The sequence below is a fragment of the Sciurus carolinensis genome, chromosome 10, assembly GCF_902686445.1.
Source record: "Sciurus carolinensis chromosome 10, mSciCar1.2, whole genome shotgun sequence".
Lineage (NCBI taxonomy): Eukaryota > Metazoa > Chordata > Mammalia > Rodentia > Sciuridae > Sciurus > Sciurus carolinensis.
In genome coordinates this window covers 62,690,636-62,704,956 of record NC_062222.1, presented here as the reverse complement: position 1 = coordinate 62,704,956, position 14,321 = coordinate 62,690,636, and the positions used below count along the sequence as shown (strand labels likewise).

The 14,321-nt window shown below is 33.8% G+C and overlaps 1 protein-coding gene across 1 annotated transcript in view; it reads left to right on the top strand.

The window, feature by feature from the left end:
* Positions 1-14,321, top strand: part of Grid2 (glutamate ionotropic receptor delta type subunit 2) — a 1,421,540-nt gene that overhangs the window by 594,663 nt on the left and 812,556 nt on the right. The gene's annotated exons all lie outside the window — the stretch shown is intronic.

Sequence of the window (14,321 nt, the reverse complement as noted above, 5' to 3'; positions counted from 1 at the left end):
CTAGATTTAGACAATTGGTGAGATTCCTTATTCTGTTGACAGTTCCGTATTTTCTTTTGTTTCTCACTTAATATGAGGAAATCTGTAATGTGAATGTGCAAAAATAGTTTTATAATTTTGCATCTTTATTTTCCTGCAGTGGACATGTTAAAATAATTATTGTGTGTTGAAGGAAAAGCCTCCTCTTAAATATCTGCTAGATTAGAATGAAATATAAATTGAACAATTTAAATTGTTAACTTTCATTTGAAATAGAATTGAACTTAGCAAAACTAATCTAAAAAGGAACATGTGATTGAACAGCTATATTCAGCTTTAAAAAACTATATTTGCTATTCAAAAACTTCCCACAAAGGAAACTACAGGTATAGGAAACTTCACTAATCAGTTTCATCAAATATTTTGAGAAAAATAATTATATTAGAAAAAAACCTTTCATTCATAAAGACGGGAATATTGCCTGGCATGGTGTCATATGCCTATAATCCAAGTGACTTGGGAGACTGAGGCAAGAGGACCATAAGTCTAAGACAAGTCTCAGAAATTTAGCAAAACCCTGTCTCAGAATAAAATAATTAAAAAGGGCTATGACTATAGCTCAGGCGTAAATGCTCCTGTTTTCAATCCCCAGACCTTAAAAAAAAAAAAAAGAAGAAGAAAAGAAAAGAAAAGGAAGGAAGAAAATATTTCCCACTGTCTCACAAAACAGCACAACTCTGGTACATAAACCTAATAAAGACATGACAGTGAAGAGATACCGATCTTTACACTCATGAACATAAATGCAAGTTCTATTTTTTTTTTTTTTTTTTTTTTTTTTTGGTATCACGGATTGAACTCCAGGCACTTAAACTCTGAGTCATATCCCTGGTACTTTTTTACATTTTATTTAAAAACAGGGTCTCACTGAGTTGTTCAGAGGCTCACAAAGTTGCTGAGGCTGGTTTTGAACTCAGGATACTTCTGCCTCAGCCTCCAGAGCCCGTGGGATTACAGATGAGCACCACTGTGCCCAGCTGTAAATGCACATTCTTAAAAATAGTATTAAGCTGTATCTAGAAATTCATAAAAAGCAGCATCAATCATGATGGAGTAGATTTTTTCCTAAGATTGCAATATTGGTTTCACATTTAAAATTAAATCATCTAATTTCTCACTTTAACAGAATAAGGGGGACTAAAGCTTATTATTTCAAAAGATGCAGAAAAATATGGTACAACTCTTTTATATTTTAAAAAGGTGGGATATGAGAAAACTTCCAGAATATTTTGAAGGACCTCTATGCAGACCCTACAGCTAGATAATTTCACACTTGATGGGAGAAATATTGAACACTGCCCCAAGATGGGCACCAAGGCCAGGTTTCTTCTTACTATGCTACGTATCATTCTAAAAAATACTGGAACTCTTAGTGTAATTCAGCAGAAAAAATAAATAAGAGATATAAATATTAGGATAAAAGTACAATCTTCATTACTTGCTGACTACATAATGGTGTTTGAAAAAATCTCCAAAAAAATCTATGAAACAACTACTGAAAATTATAGAAGTTCAATAATATATATTACTTTATATGATGTAATATGTATTTCATATATTTATATTATGGCATGTAGAATAACAAAATAACATTTATGAAAAACAAATTTTGAACACATAATCTTTGTTATTTTAAGATATTCTATAATGCTATAGTAATCAATACATGTTACTGCCAACAGCAGAGATCACTGAAACATGAACAGTCAAGGAACTTACTGATCTACAGGTGATCAATGGGTTTTTTTTTGACAAGACACTCAATTCAGTTGAGAAAGGAAAGCTTTTTCACTAAATAATACTCAAACCACTGGACAGCTGCATAAAGCATTTGAACGGTGTCCTCTTGTTTCTTTACACACATGATGTTAATTCAGAATAGATCATTGACCTAACCTAAAAATGGAAACATAGGTTTCAAAAATAAAATAGATTATCTCCTTGACTTTGGAGGTGGGAAAAGATTTCAGAGTCAGAGACAAAAAAGTACTGACCGTGAAAAAAAATTGTTAATGTTTCTTCTTAGGAAAAAAATAAAAAGTTAAGAATATAAACAGGTAATCTAAGAGTAGGAGAAAATAATATATAACTGTCAAAGGATACTTATGCAAAATAAGTTTATGAGCTATATAAAACAGATAATACAATTTTTTAAAACATCAAAATATTTGAATTGTCACCTCGTTATGGGCATCAAAAATATGTCCAATTTTATTTTTCATTGAGCAAATGCAAATTAAAACCATAAAATGAGATTTCATACCCACTACAATGACTTTCTAACAAATACACACACACACACACACACACACGCACACCTAGGCAGAATAATTGTAAATTAATCCCCATTCTCCACAGGTTTCCGATGGGAGTGCAAACCAGCGCAATTTTAGAGAAGTGTGTTAAATCCATCCCTTTTAAGATGGGCATTCCCACTCCTAGATATTTGACCAAGAGAAGTGCAATCTCTCTTTCCCTCAACATTTCTTGCCTGCCTTAAATCATCTTGGTACCAGGTCAACAACTGGTTGATCTTAAGGGAATTGTGTTTACTTATGAACTTTTAATTCATTCATATGCTTATCCTCAAGCCAATTCTACATTGTCTTGATTACAGGTGTGTGTTACAGATTTTGAATTGTGAATCTTTTCATTTTATTGTTTGTCAAGTTTATTATAGCTTTGGGGTTTCCTGCATTTCACAGAAGTTTTAGGGATTGTATTCCCGTTCAGTTTTGCAAAAGAGGCTTTGGGATTTTAAAAAGATTTGCAGTCAACTTGTATATTGCTGTTGGTAGTATTGCTATGTTGGCAATATTAATTCTTCCATTCCATGAATGTCAGATATCTTTCCATTTATTTGGGCCCTTTTCAGTTTCTTTCTGCAATATTTATAGTTTTGCACTTCATTGGCTAAATTTTTTTCTTATAAGATATACTGTAACCCATCTTTTTCTAGGAAGTCAATTCAAATTTCCTTTGAATTATTTTTCCTAAGATAATTATTTTCCAAGTATTTTCTACTAATTCTATTTCTAAATCTCTGTAAATTGAGATGACTAAATCAAAATATGATAGTTATATATATGTACTTGTTTGAGGTACTGAATAACTGTGATGTCAAAACTAGCAGGAGAATAGTGTCAATCTTTTTGATCTATTATCATTTTTTTAAAAACTCTATATTAATTCATGATCATTGGCACATGCTTTATTTGAAAAAGTTTTTTTTTTTTTTTCCTACTATACACCAGACTAATCAAACTTTAGAAAATGAAGAGTTTACATTTTGGTGTACACTATTAATTTTCAACTGCTAATCACTAACTAGAGACCACTTATAACATGGGGTCCAAGTATCTTCAAAAAATTTCTCTTCAAAATATATCACATCTTCTTCCTCACGGAATATTAAAACTAAACATTGTTTTGTATATATTGATTTTTCAGTTATACTATTTGAAAAGTTTCTGATAACTGAACATGAATTATCATTTGACTTTTCCTATAAATCCTTCATTCGTTCACCATGTTTTCTAATACTATTTCATTACTGGCATATATCCTCAAGTAATTTCCTAGGTAATGGTGCATGCAAGATATAATTTTGAGTCCTATAATATATGAATGTCACTTCATTCTACTTTCATCCTCGATGGGTAGTTTAGTGTAGTATATATTGTAGGGATTGAAAGTAATTTTCCCTCAGATCTTTGAAGTCATTGTCTTGTTTTGTGGATCCAGTATTACTTATGAAAATAATATCAACCATGTTGATGTGTCTTTGTAAATAACCTGGGTTGTTTTTCAGTAGGGAGGGTTTAGAACTGTTTTAATCTGGTTATTTACCATGACGACCAAAAGAATTGACAAGAACAACCTTAGAAGAGGAAAATATGACTCACAGTTTCTGAGGTCTTTATAGGTGGCCAACTTTATTGCTCTGGGCCTGAGGTGAAGCAGAACATTATGACAAAAGGGTACAGAGGAGGAAAGCAGCTCAGGACATGACAATCAGGGCAGAAAGAGTTCCACTCAACAAGGACAAAAAATAAGCCCCAAAGGCATGCACCCAATGACCTACCTTTTCCAGTCAGCATCACCCTACCTACCTACAGTCACCACTCAGTTAATCCCTAATGTGGATTAATGTGGCTTAATGAACTCTTATGGTTTGGATATGAGGTATCCTCCCAAAAGCTCATGTGTGAAACAATGAAAGAAGGTTTGGAGAGAAATGATTGGGTTATAGCCTTAACCTAATCCATGAATTAATCTCTGATGTGATTAACTGAGTGGTAACTGGAGGCAGGTGGGGTATGACCAGTGGAAGTGGTTCATTGGGGGTATCTGCAGTGTAGAGTCTTTCTCTCGTTCTGCTTTCTGATCACCATGTGAGTTTCTTCCCTTTGCCAGACTCTTCTGCCATGATGTTCTGCCCCACCTGAGCCCTAAGGAATGAAGCTGGGCTTCTATGGACTAAGACCTCTGAAACCATGAACCCCTGAATAAACCTTTCTTCTCTACAATTGTTTTGGTTGGGTCCTTTAGTCACAGTAGCAAAACAGCTGAAAAAAAACAGAAATTCATACTGAGAAGTGAAGTTGCTGTGTGACTAACCTGACCATGTGGTTCAGAAGTTTTTGGAGCATTTTGAAATTGGTTGGAGGAATTTTCAGGTGTTTAGCAGTGCATGCTGGAAATATTTTAGATTTTTGTAAGCAGAGATTAATAGAGGATTCTGGTGGAGCTCAGAAGATCAGAATGTGAATAGGACTGTGGTCAGCAAAGACAGGGCTCAAGAGGAGCAGACAAGCCAACAGAAAGGCCACTTGGGCTACAAACAAAGAGGCCACGGGGGCCAAGATCCTTTGGAGAAAACATCACAATGTCATGTGCCCCAGATGCTGGACAGAGAGCTACAGGAGTTGTTTTTCCAGCTGGATTTCAGTCTTGCTTTGGTACTATCCTTTCCTTCTGTGCCCCTAGTTTTGTGAGTGGAAATGTTTACTCTGTACCATTATATATTGGATTCTTATAAATTGCTTTTAATTTTACAGGAGCTCACAATGTGAGATTGCCTTAAGCCTCAGAGAAGACTTTGGACCTTGAACTTTGAGCAATCTCAGAACTATTGAGACCATGGGGACTCTTGAGAATGGACTAAATGTATTTTGCACTGTCAGATGAGTGTGAGCTTTTGGGGGTCAGGGGCAGAATGTTATGGCTTGTATGTGAGGTGTCCCTCAAAAGCTCACATGTGAGACAATGCAGGAAGGTTTGGAGAGAAATGATTGGGTTATAGCCTTAACCTAATCCATGAATTAATCCTTGATGTGATTAACTGAGTGTTAACGGGAGGCAAGTGGGGTGTGGCCAGTGGAAGTGGTTCATTGGGGGCGTGGCTATAGGGTATATATTTTGTATCTAGAATGTGGAGTCTTTCTCTCTTTCTGCTTTCTGATCACCATATGAGCTGCTTCCCTTTGCCACGCTCTTCTTCCCTGATGTTCTGCCTCACCTTGAGCCCCAAGGAATGAAGCTGGACTTCTATGAACTAAGACCTCAGAAACTGTGAGCCCCTGAATAAATTTTTCCTCCTCCATGGTTATTATGGCCAGATCATTTAGTCACAGCAGTGAAAAAGCTGACTAAAACAAGTACTGATTAGGTTAAGGCTCTTATAACCTAGTTGTTTCACCTCTAAACATTTTTGCATTGTCTCACACGTGAGCTTTTGGGAAGCACCTCATATCTAAATTATAAGGAATATTTTCTGTGCTCTAAAATACAGTATAAACAAAATGTAATTGGGTACTTATATTTTAAAACTATTATTCATTGAGCTAATGAATCAGTGAATACCGTAATCCTTAAACTCATAAATATGTTCTGATTTTAATCCTGATCACTTTTATTTTATTTTTTGTTCCAATGAACCTAAGAATCTCTGATGATAGAAATAGCACTGAGGTCCATGGTAGCTGTTGCATTTTCTCCCAAACTGTTACTTAAAACAGAATCTTGTATTTTGGTTTTGTTCTGTTTTTAAAAGAGGAGGTTTGAACTGACTGCCTGTAATTTTGTTCAGGATGAGAGAGGAATGTTTTTGATAGACATATTTTCCATTGATCAACTTGTTTTCAGTGTTTATACTATCCATCAGATTTAATTTGTCAAATCTACTTCTCAGACTTCTACAGGGTATTGCAGGAAAGTTTTGTGCCTCTTTAATTTCAGTCATTTCCATGAATATGTTTTTGACTGGAATAGCTGACTGTCCATTATTCAACATTTCCCACTTGCTTTCTTTGGAGCTTCTGTTCTGCTAATGGCTATCACTTGTTCTCTTCATCTTTCTGGCTTATAGATTTTAAAAATACCTTTGTTCTTATAGTTTAGAAGTACTGTTTCCAATTTATCTTCTTCAAACAAAGGTTTTCTTAAATTCACTGGCACAAAACATGGTATTCAGATATGTGACTGGATTTTATTGATGTTTTGGAAAATGAAAGGTTCTGCAGTTTATTCTCATTGCAATATATATGTTCCCAAAAATCATTTGATTGATATTTTCTTTTATATGATAATTTGACTATTTTCCTATTATTTTTCCTGCTTTTTCTATATTCACTCTTTTTTTTTAACCTATCCCATAGCCTAAATTTTCTTTATATTTTCATGCAGACTTTATTTATATCCTTGTTTCTCATCTTTTTCTGAATATTCCCTCATATATTACATTCTTCCTAAGGAATTTGATCACATACCTCTCAAATAATTTTCCTTCCTAAAAGGAATCCTGGTAACATTGTGTTGTTTAACTATATTTTGTTGTTAAACAATCCAAGTCTTTATTTTTACTACTATGCAAAGTCTATTATATATTATTCAGAAATATTGACTTGATTGTATCAGTAATGAATACTTCTTGATCTTCAACATATAAACTTCTCTCATTGGAAATACCATACATGCAATGGACATAGAAAGTCCAAAAACTTTTCGTACCTTAGTGAAGTGGTGCTGAAAACCTAGTGTCCATCAAAATCACATGAAGACTTCGTAGTAAACACTGACTTTTGAGTTTTTGTCACATGATTTGTAATTCAATAGGTCTGTATAGAACCCCCAAATTTCCACCTCTAATAAGCTCCAAGAAAATTGTGGTAGTGCTAATCTAGTAACCAAGAAAACCATATTGTATTATATTGTAATGGTGTAGCTCAAGTATCCCAAATGTGAAAGATGAAAAGATTTAGAAAAAATCCAAGTATGTCAATAGATTCTAAATTCATTATCTTATATAATTATGAAATATTAATATTTCCATAGATATTCAGTAGCTCAGAAGGATGTTTGGAGAGGTAATAGAAAACCATGTATTTATATATCTAATGGTTTCACAAATATTTTGCACTCTTGGGTAAAATGAGTCAAAACACACACCAATTCTAAACTCTATGTACTTGTTAACAAATAACAGGGTGAGTATGCAGAAAAACGCAAACATAAGAATAGACTTCACCCTCCTTATCAGCATTTGTCATCTGTATTTAGCCCAATATATGAGTTTTTATGTACTAATATGGAATATTTATTAAAGATAGCTCTTTAACAAAATAAAATAGTTCCATCATTACCAGTCAAAATGTATACTGATGGCTGAAATATAATCAGAATTGTTAGTTTACAATTCTGTAGAGCAATAACATGAACATTCTATGTGGAATAGGAAAGGTATATTATGAAAAGATTTTTATTCGTCAAACTTACATTTTTCAGAAACAAAATATACTTCATGATTTAACTTTTAGATAAGTTAGAATACCATCAACAAATGTCTACTTCTTGAGAATAGATTTGAACAAATGAAAAACTGCTTCTTGAACATAATATTCAGTATCATGTAAGTGGAGTGGTGAATACAAGACATTTTAAAAAATGTTATAAATACTAAAAAGGAAGGATTAGAAAGATGGGCCTACACATTATATTGGTCAACAAATTTTGCAATATGATCTGATTAGATTTTTGGGGGGCTAATTATCTTTAGTGTGGTAGTAAAATGAAGCTCATGCTCTTCATTCAGATTAATTGCTTTTTGCAAAATCATTTATTTTATGATCAACATTCTCCATGACATCAAATATGCCTCTGAAACATGGTTTTTTAATGTCAAAATGAACTTACATTATATGAATATGACACAAATTAATTATGTCCCATTATTGTTGGGAATTTTCTTAAAATTATTTCCCAAGAATGAGATTGCTGAGTTAAAATGTGTAAGTATTCCTAATATGTGTTCTTAAAAACAAATAAACTTAATATGTGTCCTCAATGTGTGTTCTTAAAAAAAAAACAAATATACTTCTACCTGAAGTAAGACTATATGTTTTGAAGTATTCTTACAAATAAGTCTAGTGTTATTTTATGTATTACTTTGCCCATTTGGTTGGTAAAATCTTAATATGTCTATATAGTTTTAATTAGAATTTTTTATAATTTTGTGTGGTAGACTTTTAATATGCTTTCTGAATAACTTTATTTCTGTAGTTTCAGATACAACTATGGCTTAAATGCTCTTTTTATTCTATTTTTCTATCTTAAAGCCAGAGGCATAAGGAAAATATGTACTTGATTTTTATAACTGATTTTAGTGTTTGACATGTATGGGTGTTTCTCAATCTCATTTTCTTTTTTCCTTTCTAAATTTTATGTTCTTAAAACAGGCTTATTTGAATGTGCTCATCAAATCTAGAATCAGTGCACACACAGGTTTATGGTTAAGAAAACTCCAGTTCATACATAATGCAAAATATGATATAGAAATGGTATATTGCCTACAATTAATGTCCTTAATTTTTAAGTTAATTTTATTAATCATCCAAAGCTATGTGAGCATGTTTATTTGCTTAGCAGTTTACCAAATCAAAATTATTCTATTTGCAAATTAATGCATGATGAATTAATAAAATGTTTGAGAACACAAAGGGAGACATCATAAGATAATGAGGTATGTGGTAGTAAACCTTCAGACTTATTGTCACTTATTTTAGAGGTATATAAATCATCTTCATTTTTAAATCTGAGACTAATATGACTTTGCACTTCTTTTTAGGAAGAAACACATTTATACCAATTAAGTTTTAACTGTTTGTGCATGTGCTTGTATGTTTGTGTGACTTTGATGCACTTTCCTCTCAGTCAGAGAACAGTATGAGTCCTGTGATCATATTTGTAAGAGAGCACCCAAAAGGATCTGAGGGGATTGCTGTTACACAAAAGGTGACAATGAATTTAGAGAGGAGTGTGATTGTGTGTGTGTGTGTGTGTGTGTGTGTGTGTAAGAGAAAATTTGAGAAGTAACAAATATTTTGGGTGGGAGAGATTAAACACCACTAAGTGTTTAATTTATGATTACTGGATATCAATGTAAATATTGAAGACAAAATTAAAAATGAAAATAGGCCATACAGTTTTTAAAAAATGATTCCTGAATAGAAAGCTGAAGTAGTTTTTGCAATCTGAGAGGTGACAGAATTTTAGTTTATGATTGACTCTTTCAGCAGTGGAATTGCAGAGTTCAGATAGGAAGCTAAATGTGACTCTACTGTGATAAGAAATGGAAAAAAATAGAAAATGTAATTGCTTTAGCAATGATCTGGTTTGGAAGTGACGAATTCTTTCAGGTAGAATTTAGTCATCTTTCTGTAGCTGGCACATTCTTCTGAGCACTCTGTGAGGTCAGATACCTCAATGTTGGGAAGTGAAAGCTGTTTAGAAACTTGCTACCATCCAAAAAATTGCAACTCAACTGATTTCAGTGCAGTTGTGCACCAAGACAAGTTTTTCTCTGTATCCATGACTGTGAGGTGAGGAGGAGCGATCTGCTAAAGATTGTTCTGTCGGATACTCTTCCAGTATATAATGAGATCGGTCGGCTTCAGATAAACAACCTGATGCTAAACCTGCAATTGGCCATCTCCCTCAGCTCACCCATTTGTCTTTAGCTGGTCTCACAAAGGGAATGGCCATGAAGTTCAGGGCAAAAGAAGTGTCTATTTTTATGTGACTATTTGAGAAAAGAAGTCCCATAAGTCAATAAAGAAGTAGAAAGTTTGGCTTTTCGATTTGTCTTGTTTTGTTCCTCTGACCAGCCACACATGTTTGGAAAACTAATCATTTACTTTGACAGACTTATTCTGCATCACACCTTCCACTGAATTTTCTGAAAAAGCACAAGTATTGTGTACTCTAGCTTTCACACTGCAGGTGGTCTAATTTTTGCCTGTTGGCTTACGATAGGTGTTTGGTGATTTCTTCCCTGACCTAAATCGATTCTCCAACTGACAGAGCAAAGTAAATCTTGGACAAAAACAGCAAAGAATGTGTTTCCACTACCAAGGTCAGTGTAAATTATGGAGGATTTATGTACAAAAGTGATGAATGAGGATCCTAGGAGTTCTTTTGATGGAATAGAAATACCAAAATACAAAGACTGTTGGCTTAGACATATATATGATTTTCGAGTCCAGTTTTGATTATTACTTTATATCTTCTCACTCCCCTGATGCTTCATTAGTTGCACAGCTGGTGCTTAGGAAGTTTTCTGCTTCAGTAGAAGAAGAAATTGAGTTAGTCACAGAGAACTCTTCATAGCATGTTTCCTCTGACGGTAGTGCTAAGGTGGCATGGCCATAGGATCTGATTGTCCTCCAAGAATTCATCCTCAATGTCAGTTAATGATTCTTTCTCTACATTCTCATATGAGAGAAACACACACACACACACACACACACACACACACACACACACACACATACACACCTTTAAAATTTTACTTGTTTTATGATTTTGACATGTTTTGGAATAATATGTACTCAGAAAACCTTGCCTTAGAATATCTCTAATTTTTATAATGGCCTGCAGTTGTATTTCAGTTATGGGGTACCCCCATATTCTTTTGTTTTGAGAATTACTTAGCAAGTTCATGTTCAAGTTATTTGTACTTATCATGATTTTATAGATGAATATTTATTTTCAATATTTTCCTTTTCTGTAAAAATATTTTTCTTGACTCTTCCAAAATGAATTAATTACAATCAATTTTCTCTGGAGGCCTCCTATTTTTCTGACATCTTTTTGGAAGTAAAGAATAAGTCTACTTAAGTTACGTATATTGTATGGATTTTTCACTATATGGAAATAAGATAATGTTTTCTGATATTTAGAATACATTTTGAGCATACTCATGGTTATCATCACTGCAAAAGAGTCATCCATTTTAAATGATCATTAAGCTTTCTACTTGTTTAATGCCTTAAGTTTATTAAAGAAAAGAGAACTTACAACTATCGGTTTTATAGTATGTTATAAAATCCTTGTCCAGAAGCTAACAATAAAAATTTTAATTTTACCTTTGGAATAAATAATACATTAACTTGTTTAAGTTTTTGAAAGCATAAATTAATACCCAATAATTAGTTTTCTGTCAACCTTTGTGGCCAACCACATAATTCCTTGTCTAGAATTGAACAAATCTAACAGGAGGCTCTTTCTCCACTGCCCATTTTGAAATTCTCATGTTTCAATCTGCTTTTGCCATGGCATTGTATTTGCCACTTTTGTAAATACCATCAAGTGTATTTATTTCTTAGCACAATACCACAAACTGGATGGCTTTGGGTAATAGATTTATTGTCTCACAGTTTGGGGGGCTATAAGTGCAAACACTAAGGTGTCAGTAGGGTTTCAGTTTCTCTTCATCCTTCTTTGCCTCTTGGTGGCTTCACTGGTTGGTGGTCAATCCTTCATGCTCTTTAGCTTTCAGCTGTATCACCCCAGTCTCTGCTGATGCCATCACAGGGCCTTCTCCCTGTGTCTATCCACATTTCACTCTTCATACCAGGTCACCAGTCATGTTGGATTAGGGCCCACCCTAATTGTCTCAGCTTACTACAACTGCAAAGGCATTATTTATAAAGGCCACATTGACCAGAGCTGGGACATTGGAGTTCAACATTTATTTTTTGAAGGAACACAATCCAGTCCACACCACTGAGCAATAGAAAGTAACTCCAGGGCTGGAGTTGTAGCTCAGTGATAGGGTGCTCGCCTAGCACGTCTGAGGCCCTGGGTTCGATCCCCAGCATCACATAAAGATAAATAAAATAAAGGCATTGTGCCCATCTACAACTAGTAAAAATATATTTAAAAAAGAAAGTAACTCCAAAGCTTCAGTGATGTTTTGAAAATGATATCTTATAGTAAAATTTGTGTTCTAGAGTTTAATTGTAAATATTACATTTATCTAAAGCTCTATGTAATGCATTACTATATCTTAAAATGGTAGTCTACCATAAATATCGATGTCCTTGTCATAATTGAGTAACAAATTATTTAAAATTTCATTCAAATTGAGCTAAACTCATCTGTGATCTCACTATTTCTGTCTGGCACAATTAATTTGAGAAAGAAGCACATTTTAATATTGTATTTTCTCTTAGTTCATGATGGGCATAGTCAAGCAGCAATTAGTTTATGTGATTCATTTTATTACATTTAATAGAAATTAACCAGAATTACAGCTCAAGTCTGTCCACAGGGAATAAATCACAGCAAATGAATCCAACAGGAATCAATATGATGATTCATTAGCATGAGCTCTCACTGAGAGTCCCAACCAACTGAAGACACCACACCATATTGTTTTATAAAAACTAAATGTCAATAGTGAAATTAACTTCTGAAAATTACCACAGAAATGTAGTCTGTTTTAATATCAGGACTTAACAAATTTTAAAATTGAAATGAATTTTTTTTGGTTTTGTTCTCATCATTTGATTTGAAGTACCTTTATTTCACATCTCAGAGATCACATCTGCCTGATTCTAGGAAAACAGAAGACTAATACGGTAGTATAGTATATTTTCTATTGAAGAATGGGCAGCATCAGTCAACCTAAAGCTCAAAAATTTAAATTCTCATATGATGAGATTTTATATATTTCCCCTTATTCTGATTCCTCAGTTTATTCTTCTACAATATTTATACAGATAATGAAGTAATCCAGACTTTGGGGATGGTACCAGAGGATCTCAGAAATTACTTTCTCCCAAATTAACAAGTGAACTGCAACTCCAACAGAGAACTTGTGAAATGAGGCTTTGAATCATCTCTTTAAAACTCCCCTGTTCCTGTTCATGGGCAGAATCACAGTCTCTGGGACAGGAGTCCCCTGTACTTCTCCTGTGCTAGCAAAGCAATAAACATTCTTTTTGCTTTTTCCTAAAAAAAAAAAAAAAAAAAAAAAAGAATTTCTTTTTATTCAGGTAAACAAGCCCTCCTCTGGGTATAGCTAGAGTTTGGTCTCTTGACCAAATTTTTGTTCACTGATTGAATTTTATTAAGTGCCTACCTTGTACCAGAAACCAGGCTGTGTTAGAAAAGAAAGAATAGATCTTGCCCCAAATGAGATCACAGTAAAATAAACTTACTATACTATGTATAAAATGAAGGAGGAAATTCTTAATGATAACTTGAGTCATAGGAATCTGTTTTGAAGCTGTAATCTCAGGCTTCCACTGTATGCAAGGCAGTCTGCCAGTTGCTCTGGAAGTTAGCAGGAAGAACAGAGCAAGGTCTCTGTCTTCAAAGATTCACTCTTTATTTGGAGAGACAAGCCCAAAAGTAAGATGTTACGTTATAGCATAAGAAATACGCATGATATTAATGATCAATTGCCTTATAAACTAGGAAAGTATAGAATAATTACTGCTGGGAGTTTAGCTGAGGCGGGTTATCACTTTGGCCAAAAGGAGCTGTGTGGACCACACAGAGGACAAAACCCTTCACCTATACTTTGGAAAAAGTAGAGTTTGAATATAAAATTTTAAGTTCATAGTACATGATGCTATTCTGTATTCAAATTCTGTATGTTATTCCCTTCTGAAAGTACAAAGTACAATTATAACTCACTTATCTGTTAACCTAAGCGCCATAACAATTACAAGGATCATCTGGTAAAGGCACTATTATCATACCCATTTTAGGATGAGAAATTGTGATGCAGGGACATCCTGCAGCCATCCTTGGATCACGTGGTTCAGAAGTGACAAGCATAGTCAAACTTAGGCTATGACAAATATATCCACAGTTCACACTCTCTCCTCACTTATGGAAACAACCTGATAAAACCGGTCACTGTGTTCAAATTAACATTTTAAATCAGCACCCCCTTTGAATAAATACCACATTGTAATACATGTGGGAGCCAT